The following is an 11,521-nucleotide window of genomic DNA, read 5'->3' on the forward strand; positions in this document are numbered from 1 at the left end:
CCGCGATATTGGAAGGTGCTGAAAGGCATCATCTCATACTGCATGGGAGAACGCAATGGTAAACCACTCCTGTATTCTACCAGTAAAACAACATGGCTCTGTGGTTGCCAGGATTCAACACCAACTCGACGGCACAACCTTTCCTTTCCTTTTTAATTCAGAAACTACTCCCTTTTTCTCCTTCTCCTTTCCCTCCCTTTTCCTTTCTTACTCCACCCGCTATACTCTCTACAGGATCCATACAGGGCCAAACTTCTAAATAACAAAACATATAAGATTACTAAGTAGACTACAACTCATCCCTCCCCTTTATAACAACCAGAATTGCATTAGTTTAAAATTCAGTGACAAAGTCAAAGTCTTTTAGGTGATCTGCCCTGCACACTTCTCCTGATTCTTGAGTTCTTTTGCACAAGAGCCATTAGTGATGTTTTTTCTGGTACTGAGGATTGTTCATCACTTTCTTCAGCCTCCTCTATGGAGTCAAAACTGTAGGCAAGATCAAATTTCCCTCCAGTTCCTCTCTGGAGATAAGACTCCCTTTTCTCATAGTACGCATGCTGGGAAGTCTCGAACTGTTCCATTTCTTTCCATCATCCAATATGACAGAATCTCTTTGGATTTCAATTATTTGTTTTGGTTCAGAATATTGGGAACATCCCTTTCTCATCCCATTTTATAAGGCAGCTGTATTCTATCTAACAAAGTTCCCCACCTGTAATGTTTGTTGCTCTGCACCCCATTTCGGATCCACATACAATTTGTATTTTTGTTGCTTCACCCTTACCCGATCATGGATCTCTGCGTTCTCAGATAGCATGGAAAGCCCTATCAGTGGTTGTGTAAGTTTGGAGCTGGCTTTGCATCCTTTCAGCTGTCCAAAAGGTGATTTCCCTGTAGTAGTATGAGGAGTAGTTCAATAAGAAAATAGAGTTTCACAGATTGCCTCTTTCCAGGATTGTTGTTGAACAGTAGTCAGTTATAAAGTTTCTTTCATTAATCTGTTCATTCTTTCCATTAAACCATTCCCTCGAGGATGGTCCAATGAAAGAGTCTTGTGTTTTATTCCATGGATATGCAAATATTGCTCCATTTCAAATTAGGTAAGCTTTGTCCCATTGTCAGTCACTAGTTCTTTAGGAAGACCTTCTCTCGCAAAAACTGCAGCCATGAATTGGATCAACTCAGGGGCGGATTAAGCCTTTTGCTGCCCGTAGGTGGCCAAGGATTTGCCGCCCCACCGCAGCAGCAAGGGTAGGGGTGGCAAGGGGGAAGTCCCCACCCCTTTATTCTATGCAGAAAAGTATTAAAACACCTCACTCATAGAATTAGGGGAAAATATCATGGTTTAAGAGGCCCTAGCCAGATCCAGACATTATGCTGTACAAAGGCACAGATGTCTGTACACTCATAGGAAACATAGGAACATAGGAAACTGCCATATACTGAGTCAGACCATTGGTCTATCTAGCTCTGTATTGTCTTCACAGACTGGCAGTGACTTCTCCAAGGTTGCAGGCAGGAATCTCTCTCAGCCCTATCTTGAAGATGCTGCCAGGGAGGGAACTTGAAACCTTCTGCTCTTCCTAGAGCAGCTTCATCCCCTGAGGGAAATATCTTGCAGTGCTCACATATCAAGTCTCCCATTCAGATGCAACCAGGGCAGAACCTGCTTAGCTATGGGAACAAGTCATGCTTGCTACCACAAGACCAGCTCTGAATGGCTGCACCTGCGTTCATTTTAAAAGTGAACCTGGATTCAGGCCCTTCAAATGCATGGTACAGATAGAAAGTGTATTGCTGAAACTGTGTTCAACATAATATGTGAATGTCTGTATCTGTGTACACATCTGTACCTGGGTACACTGTATACTTGTATGAGTGTTGAACATAACATGTAAATGGGCCTCCTGTCTCACCATGATCAGAGGGTCCAGAATTGATGCTACACGTGCCCTCACAAGCAGATTGATGCTACAGATTTGATGCTACACGTGCCCTCACAAGCAGATTGATCTCTTGTGAGGTCAATCTCACAATTAAACATGTATACATTTAAATATGTATGCATTTAAACATGTATAGTCCACCTTTCAATAAAGCAACTTCCAAGGCAACTAGCAAAAGTCAGTCAGTCACTTTAAAAGAAATTAATCAATGGGTTTAAAACAATTAACACAGAGACAAAACTAAAAACAACAATAAGACAATGCCATGCTCTCTTCCATTTCTGTGGCTCAACTCAAGAAGTAAGCATGGTAGAGCTGGTAGGGCCACGGTGACCTGGGTGACTGCATGCAAGCCATGTCAATGCCTTCCAAAGCAGTTAGGGAACAATAAAAACTTCCCTCTTGGAGGTGAAACAGCTGAAGGGGAGCAGATATATCCTCCCTGAGAGGGAGGAACCCAAACAGAATATCAGCATGGCCAGCGAAGTCCCAACAGACTGTTCTTCTCCCCACCTGGCTTGATAGAGATGGTTGTCTCTACCTCCTCTTCAGCTCTGGGAGATATATCTGGGCTATTTCCATGGATCCCAGCTCCTGCCATTACTAATGGAAAATTTAGGGTGGGTGATACCATGGACACCTAGAGACTAGAGGTTATGCACATAATCCAAATTACCAGGGGTGACAGAAGGTTAAAACAACTCCAAGGGGGAGAAGGGTTACACTGCTATGTCCTAATACTCATTCTGAAGTCACATCTCAGAGCTCTTGTAACTGCTAAATCCATGCTGTATTCCTGTATAGGTCTGACTCCCATTTCACTAATTTGTTGTGGATTTTTAAAAACTCAGACAAGTAATCCCATTATTATTTTTTAAACCATTGAAAACTAGGATCACAGAATATGGGGAATGAACAGAGAGTGAGTGAAAGCACTGTATGAGAGATCAGATGAAAACAATCTAGATCATTTGTTGTAGGGCGAGGAAACTCCTAAAAGTCACAGCGTGAAAATGTCACAAAAACAGAAACATCAGTTTCAAGAGGGTAGGTTTAAAGGAGATACTGAATATAAAAATATTCAATTGGAAACAATATTGTTTGACCTTTAGAGTGTTTTATTTAATGGATCAATGGATAAGGTAGAGGATTATAGCTGCACATAGTCTTTGAAAACAACAACAAAATGCTCCCATTCTTGAAATCAAGTAGAACCCATGTTCTAAGAGAATATGAACACAAAAAGATACTTTGGCACAACCTGATGCATATGGACACCAGATATATCTCAGATGATAAATGAACTATTTCCTTGCACTCTTTCCTTGCACTCTATTCTAACCCTGAGTTAGCATAATTTAATGTATGCCAACATATGATGACTTGTACTAAAAATGCACTGGAAGAAACAGGAAAAAGCCAGACACAGATGTACTATATGGATTGGATGTAAAGGTGCCCTTTTAGATGCAGAAGATATCTTTCACTAACAGAGGGCTGTTTCACACCCTATTCTAGAGTGTTGTATAAGAAAAGTAAGATTAAAGGATAGGGATGTGCACAGATCATTTTGGTGGGGTGGGCAGCACGACCTTTAAGTATGAAAGCAAGTCCTTACTTACTCCTCTGCCACCAAACCACTTTTCCTGATGCACTGCTCAAAAGTCCGTGCATGGCTGCTGTGCTGAATTAGCAGCCTGCATATGGTGCTGGGACACACATGGCCACCACACATGCACACAGGGGTGTATCTAGGGTGGTGCAGGCAGGGCATGTGCCCCGGGCACCTCTTGAAGAGGGGCGCCATTTTAATTTTTTTTTTAAAAATGGCCACCAAAAACAAAATGGCCACCGTGCATGCGCAAATGGCCTCTGTGAGGCCCTAGGCCATGCCAGGCCTCAGAGAGACTATTTGAGCATGACGGGGGCCATTTTGTTTTCAGTGGCCATTTTTAAATTTTATTTTTAAAAAATTATTTTTAATTAATTTATTTATTATAAAAAATTATTTTTAAAAATGGCCACTGCACATGCTCAAATGGTCCCTACAAGACCCTAGAGGCCAGTGGGGGGAGGGGGAACCTTTGCAGACCCCCCCCCCACAGCCTTTAGGAAGCCCCTCAAAGGGGCTACAGGTAAATTTTTTAATTTAATATAAGTCACTGTACACATGTTCAGTTTGGCACTATGTACAGAGAATCAGGGCTTGTGAATACTGAGCTGAAGCTTATGAGCTAGGATTGTATTCATTTGCTCTTACTTTGCTTCTTGTGATAATTGAGTTAAACGTGATGTCTTAATAATATGGCTATTAATGGTAAGTTTGTCTTTGAATCAGTGTGAAATCCTTAGTAATAAGGCCTACAGGGAGTTTCTTGCTCTCTTTCTCTCATTTTAACTGTCTTTCTGAAATACTAGAATATATTCCAAGCAGTGACACAGTTTACTCTGCATATCCTTTAATTCTTTTCAGAGTATCTGGGAAAAGTCAAATTCTCCATTGATTTTTAAAACTTATGTAATGGTGATGCTACAATGCATAGTAGATAATTAGACAAGCACTTCTGTTTAATTTTCCAGGTACACCTCCAAATAGTAATTGGGTATTTCATGAGCCCCAGCAGACTGAAATTTGTAGTTTCCCAGCATTTTTTGGTCTGGCTACGTCCACTGCTAAATAGTTTTTGAAATATTAAAAAATTAACGAGCTTGGCTTGTATTTTTCAGCTGATATTATGGTAAAGTTATGTGAAAGATGGGTGTCAGATGTTTGGACAGGGGGCTCAATTTCAGTGCTTGCCCAAGGCGCTATTTTCCCTAGATATGCCTCTGTATGCACAATGGCCATGTGTGAGGTAAGCAACACCATGCTGATCACGCACATGGCCGCCGTGCATGTGCGATGGCCATGTGCGTCCTGGCGCTGCTCTCAGGCTGCCGGGTCAGTGCAGAACTTCTAAGCAGCGCAGAATTTCTGAGCAGTGCATCGCCAGCCACAGCAGGAAAAGCAGCGGGTGGGTGGGGGGGTGGCAGAGACAGAGGAGAAGGTAAGGACCTGCTTTACCTGTCCTTAAAGGTCCCACTTGGACTTCTGGGTGGCACAGCACTGCAACAGGAAAAGAAATGGGCCGGCAGAGGAGCAGGTAAGGACCTGCTTTACTCATCCTTAAAGGTCTTGCTCCCCACCCCACTGAAACGATTTGGTGGGCCACGCCGAAGCAATTCGGCATGTCCCTACTGAATGTGCTGAATCATTCTGTGCACATCCTTACTAAAGGACTGTTCTCATGACCTGGAACAGAGTGGAAGGAGCCCTCAGCCAGGGTAGCAGAGCCATGCGTGCCCTAATCAATAGTTGCATTAATTAAAAAAACAAGGTAGGAGGAGGGGAGAATGATCATGTGGAATCTGGGTAGGATGGGTATGGCCAACCTACATTCTGTTCCCAGCATTTTATCGGGGGTGGGGGAAAAGTCATCCTACCCAGCTCCCGCCTCCCACACAATCACTCTTCCCTCTGCCTACCTTGATCTATGCATTCACATGACCTCCAATCAGGAGCATGCACAGCTCTCCTACCTTCGCTGGGTGCTCCTCCCATTCTGTTCAGGGTCCTGAGAATAGCCCTTAAATCTAACATGTTTCCATTTGTGCAGGAGCTCATGCAACCTCTTGCACAGGAGGCATTATGAAAATTGCTTCAGAATCTACTTATAGCACTCCAGGAACTGTTGCATTAGCATTTGCACAACAGTGGCAGTGGCCATCCTTCTTCCACTCAGGTTATCTGGATCCATCCTTACATATCTGAAGCTCCATTGGGAATATTTTCTTGAATGACAATTCTCTGTTCAAGTGTTATGCTCCTCCCAGTTTCCGAAGTGGAAAGAAGTTCCAGAGACAGCACTCCAGAATTCAATTATTTTGAAACGATGGGAAGTTTATGGCATTTTTGTGATTTTTTTAAATCTGCAAAGTCAAGGATGGTGGAGCAAATAGAAATTCATGCAAAAGCAGCAACATCTTCCTAGGGGTGGTCCAAGATATTGTGATTCCAGGTGAGGCAGGTGCCTTGCCCCATGACCCTGGAGGGAAAACCGATGTTTGCTAGAGATGAAAGTGGTTGCCAGCAGCCTCCTCTCCTGTTCTTGCAAGCTTTGCAAAGAGTGTGAGAAGAGGCAGTTCATGCAAAGTCTGCAAGGGCCAGATTAGTCCCAAAGAGTTGCTCTGATGGCAGCAGTGAGAGAGTTCTTCTCACTGCTCTGCTGATGTCCCAGTAATCTGCTGCCTGAGGCAACCACCTCACCTTGCCTCATGAAGGGACTACCCCTGGCTCTCCCAAAAGCAAGTAGCATCTGCTCAGAGCTGCCAAGGTGCCAGACTTGCTTGTTTCTCCCTTGCTGCTATATTTATATCTCTGTAAACTGTTTCTCTCTCACACTCACCATCACCACGGGTGCCGACAGAGGGAACGCTTGAGGAGTAAGCTTTTTGTGAAGTAGAGGCAGGGCGGATTAATCTTCTTGTTGCCTATAGGCAAAAAGACTTTTGTCACCCTAAAAAAAAAGAAGAAGCTCTGAGGAAGGATGGGTGAGGAGAAAGTCCCCCCTTTTACTTTGTTTTTTTAAAAAGCCACAGCAGCAGTAGCTGCAGGGTGGGGCCAACGATGTTCCCCCTTCTGCCCTCTAAAGATTGTTGGCAGCAGGATGGGGCACGGCAGCTGGCTGCAGCTTCAGGGAGGGGGGCCGAGGAGGAGAGAGTCACAGTATGCCCCCCTTTTTACCTCTAAACCCACTGTGTGTGTGGCAGTGGTGAGCTTCTTCCTCCTCCCCTCCTGCTAGGTGACTTAACAGCCACCAGGCTCTGTGTGTCACTCAGTGAAGTGTGAGGTGTCCCTGTGTGTCACTCACTACAACTGTACATAATTTGGTTCAGATCAGTTAGATGTTCCACAAGTTAGCCCACTTGCACCTCAAATGTTTATGTGACAGCCATCTTGAACTGGGGCAGATGACATCACCACAAACTGCACCATTGAGGTGTCCCTATGTGCCCCTACAGGTGTAGCAAATTTGGTTCATATCGGTTAGTTGGTTCACAAGTTAGCCCACTTGTTGCACCTCAAAAGTTTACACATCCGCCATCTTGAATCGGGATGGATGGCATCAACACAAAATATGCCATTGAAGTTTCCGTGTGTGTGTGACTCACTACAACTGTTCCTAATTTTGTTTAAATCGGCTGGACGTTCCACAAGTTAGCCCACATGCTCCTTAAACGTTCACGCATCAGCCATCTTGAACTGGGGTGGATTACATCATCACAAAGTACACCATTGGGGCATCCCTATGTATCCCTACAGCTGTAGCAAATTTGATTCAAATCAGGTGATTCACAGGTTAGCCCACTTGCGCCTCAAGTGTTTATGTTCCACCATCTGGTATTGTGATGAGTAACATCATCACAAACTACACTGTTGAGGTGTCCCTCAATTTGTGTAGGGAATTTGTGTCCCTACAGCTGTACCCAATTTGGTTCATATTGGTCCAGGCATTGTGAAGTTGATACTGGGGGACTGACATATGGACACATGAAATGTTGGTTCATCTCATAAGCCGACTGGAAAGTAGGCTAAAAATCAGTGAAGCCAGCCAGCTTCAGTATCTCTGCCACATAGAAGCCCAGGAAAATGATGTCATAATTGCATCAGCCAATCAGGTGCGTTTTCAGTCTTTTTCCAGGATTGTAATTTTCAGCTAACTTTTAAGTATTTTTTAAGGAAAACCGTAATAGGTACAGTACTGATTCTTCCCACCCCGCCCCCATAGGTTTTGTTTGAGTAACACTGATAACACACTGAATTCTGAAATTTAGGAAACATCCCCATTCTTTTATTCTGTAATTACAAAAATTTTACTTAATGCCACAGATCTTGATTTGATGTATGGAAATATGTTGCACAAGTCAAGTTCTTTTGAAATGTGCTTAATTTTATGCTGCCAAGGAAACTTTAAACTAAAAGTTTCTTGTGCCACAAAGCCCTGTATTAATATAAATCAGTTCCTCTGTGCACTTGTATTGATACTGAGTAGGGAATACAGCAGGAATTTATCAATCTATTCTGTTGGGTCAATGAAACCTGCAGAAGCAAATCGAGGTCATTCCCACCCTAATCCACCCCCATTTCAGATGAACAAAAATAATAAAACTTAGCTACACTTTGTATATATTGAATTATTAATTATGTCTCAGTGGGAGTAGGTGAACAAAATGTCAAGGCATGAGATAGCAGTAAAATACTGTATTGAATATCAGTGCATACTCTGTGTTCACAGAAAGATGGTTCAATGATAATCAGCCATAGTTTAGAAAACGCTGTGAAAGTCTAGCCACAAAAGAATGTGCATCCCATTTTTTGGTCAAAAACGATACGTTCAATTTTTAAATTTTTTTTAAACAAATGATTCAATGAAATAAACATAACTATGTGCACTGCTCTGGGCTTCTGGGATAAAGAGTGGGATATAATAAATGTAAATGAATAAGCAAATAAATAAATTGCACTGTAGGGGGTGAGAAATAAATAAATAAATGCTCTGCATTTGTTAATCCAAAGGCATTGGGTACAGTGCCTCTTGTTGATTAAGATATACCAGAAACTGATGAGATGTGGACAGTATAATGCCTAGGTAGTCTTTGGCTTTGGCTTTTAACCAAGAGATAAGGCACCCAAATGTTGCCGCATGCACTTCCATACTGGATGTCAGTAATACATTAAAGACCAAGTTTAAAATATGTTCCGTTGTATTCATCACAAACTCTCCCAGTGACACATATGATGGAATGCAATTATTATTATTGTAGTTGACTGTAATTTATAAAATGCAATGTTGTAATTTACTGGCTGTCATTCTCACAACAAATCTGTGAGGTAGGTTAGGCTAAGAGATACAGTAAGTGATCAGCCCAGAGTTACCCAGTCAATTCCATGGCTGAATGGGAATTTGAACTTGGGTCTTCTCAGTCCCACTCCAAAAATCTGACCATTACACTACACTGTGCTAAACAGGCAAACCGCATTATGCATGGAACTTCCATTCACCGTTTTGCATATCCGTGGGTTTCAGACACCCGACCTCCTTATCTACAGATAGAAAAGGGTTAAAATCCATATGTCCATGGTTCCTAGAAGGGCGAAAATGATTGCGGAGATAACTTCCGGCCACCATTTTGTCCATGGGAGCCATTTTGTGGCTCTTTTTGCAAAAAAGAAAGAAAGAAAAGGGGAAATCCCACAACTTTTTGGGACCAATTAGGACATTTGGCGTGGCATTGTTGGACGCCAGGGGACCCACAGAGCATGAGAGGGGACTTTATTTGGCCTATTTTCATGATTTGGGGTGATTTGGGGATGAGTTTCTTTTAGTCTGGAAACCTAACCCCTGTGTTCCCATAGACTTTCATTTCCCATGGTAATCTGCAGGAATGGAGACCCCATGGATAATGAGGGCCACTTGTACTGCTTGGAGTGGCTAAACAGAGTTTGCTAGTGTTAGTTTGTTGTGGAGTTTATCGTTTCAGTAGTAGTACTCTAAATTCTCAGGAATATAAATCAACTTAGAACATGGTGATTATTTATTTATTTAAGACTGGTATACTGTCTTTCTGCCAACAAGGCACTTAACAACAATGAAGTACAACAGAAGCAAAATTAAAGTAAATGGCAAAAAACAATAGTGAAAGAGCTAACAAGAAGAGCAAAGAATAAAAATTGACAATCATAGATTTCTTTTAAATTTCTCCTCCTTTTCCTTGTCTCCCTCACAAAGCCCACACAGTGCTATATGGGCCCCTGATAAAATGAGATTGTTGCTGCTGCGAGCTCAGTGCGAATGGGGAAAAGATCTGCTTCCCAGGTAATGGGAAGGGGGCGCATCCAACTGGCAATCACTGGTTGATGCTGAGCCCAAACATTTCCAGAGACCTAGGACAGGCAATGGCAGTGGTTCCTTCTGGGATGTTGGACCCTCAGAAGCTGCTCAAGCATGCCTTATGCTGATCGTGGCCCTGCTGACTTTCTTCTTTTCCCATTCTTCCTGTTGGTTAGAGAACATTTTCGGTTGTGAATGTTTGACAGGCGCATAGCTATAATTAAGCAAAAGGGTTCAAAGAACAAGGGCTCCCAGCTCCTGAGGGCCCTCCAGCTCCATCCCTCCCTATTTTCTTCATTATCTCCCTCAATCTGGGGGGCTCCCCTAGCTATGCCTGTTTGTGAACATTACAGTTACTTATACACAGAACAATGTGGAAACCTCTCTTTGTGTCATTTTGATCAGGCCTATATGTTCTAAGAAATTCCAGTTCTATGTTCTATATGTTCTAAGACATTCCAGTTGTGTTAAGTGGCACAACACCATTTGGAGGCATGCTTAAAATGCGGTTCTTAATCTGATTTGCTCTTTTCTCATACCCAAATTACCCACCCCCGCTCCCTTTTAAGGCTGAGTCAGAACTGTGGGGTTGGATGAATGGTTTTCATAAACAATTCCTCTTCTTGTAAAAAGCAACCCTTTTGATCAGTGTTTTGGTGGGTGGCTGTAAACAGTCTTAAAATTATTAGCCCATTCAACATCCATGCAGAGTGAGGAACTGATCTCGCCCTCAGTCTGTATTAGCTATGCATGAGCTTCCCTCACCTCATTGTGTGATTGGCTCAGTTTCCCAAGAGAGCTCTCAGAAAACATCATATGTGAACATTCAGCAGCACAGCCCAGTTTCTTGCACAGTGCTAGATCCACGAGTGCTACTAAATTTCCAGATCTCTTCACTGGATCACTAAAAGACACAGAAGCTGTAGAGCAGAAGTATATAATGTCATGTTATCCCATTGTTTTTAAGCTACAAGAAAAACTTCAGCAGGTTTTATGTTTAATACTACACAGTTTTACTTTGCTTTTGAGAATATTTGACGTTTTTGCTTTGACAATGAACAATCTAAATGAGATTAACAAAGACAAAGGCCATTTTAATTAAGTTTTTCAAAATCAAGCTTTCTGTTCCCATGATCATTTGGGTATATAAAGTGATAAAAGGGACAAAGCTGGGTGATTCTCATACCATTCTCCATTTTTAAACACATCTTTCAGTCATACTAAAGAGAATAATGCAAGTGTACTATTTGTTTTATGGCACCATTAATAAATGCTTGACTTTTGGGAAAGTGGTAATTTAGGAAATGATAAGTGGAGGCTGCCCACACTGTTATTTTGTTTGATTGCACCACAGTTGCTTTTATGCCATTGATGTCAAGCTGTGCATGATAACTTTAATTCTCATAATAACAAATAATTCACTGTTGCTTTGCTAATGCAACATGGTATAAAAAGCTAAGATGCTTGTGTTAGTAATAATTGACCATAATATTAGTTAACAATAATTGTTGAGTCATATGAGCTACCTTTACTAGAATAAACTAATCCTATAAACCTATATTCAATTATATTAATGTTATAATATTATTGTCAAGAGTTGTGCCATAGTTGGCCTGGTTGAATATGTGCATAGAATGTTAG

The 11,521-nt window shown here is 42.0% G+C and overlaps 1 long non-coding RNA gene across 1 annotated transcript; it reads right to left on the minus strand.

Annotated features, from left to right (window-relative positions):
* Positions 1–9,572: 9,572 nt before the first annotated feature.
* Positions 9,573–10,797, minus strand: LOC128344111 (uncharacterized). The gene is made up of 2 exons (XR_008315676.1): positions 10,646–10,797; positions 9,573–10,045 (listed from the first exon to the last, which is right to left on the minus strand). It is a non-coding gene; the product is annotated as an uncharacterized LOC128344111 (long non-coding RNA).
* Positions 10,798–11,521: the final 724 nt, after the last annotated feature.

Source organism: Hemicordylus capensis, chromosome 2, assembly GCF_027244095.1.
Source record: "Hemicordylus capensis ecotype Gifberg chromosome 2, rHemCap1.1.pri, whole genome shotgun sequence".
Lineage (NCBI taxonomy): Eukaryota > Metazoa > Chordata > Lepidosauria > Squamata > Cordylidae > Hemicordylus > Hemicordylus capensis.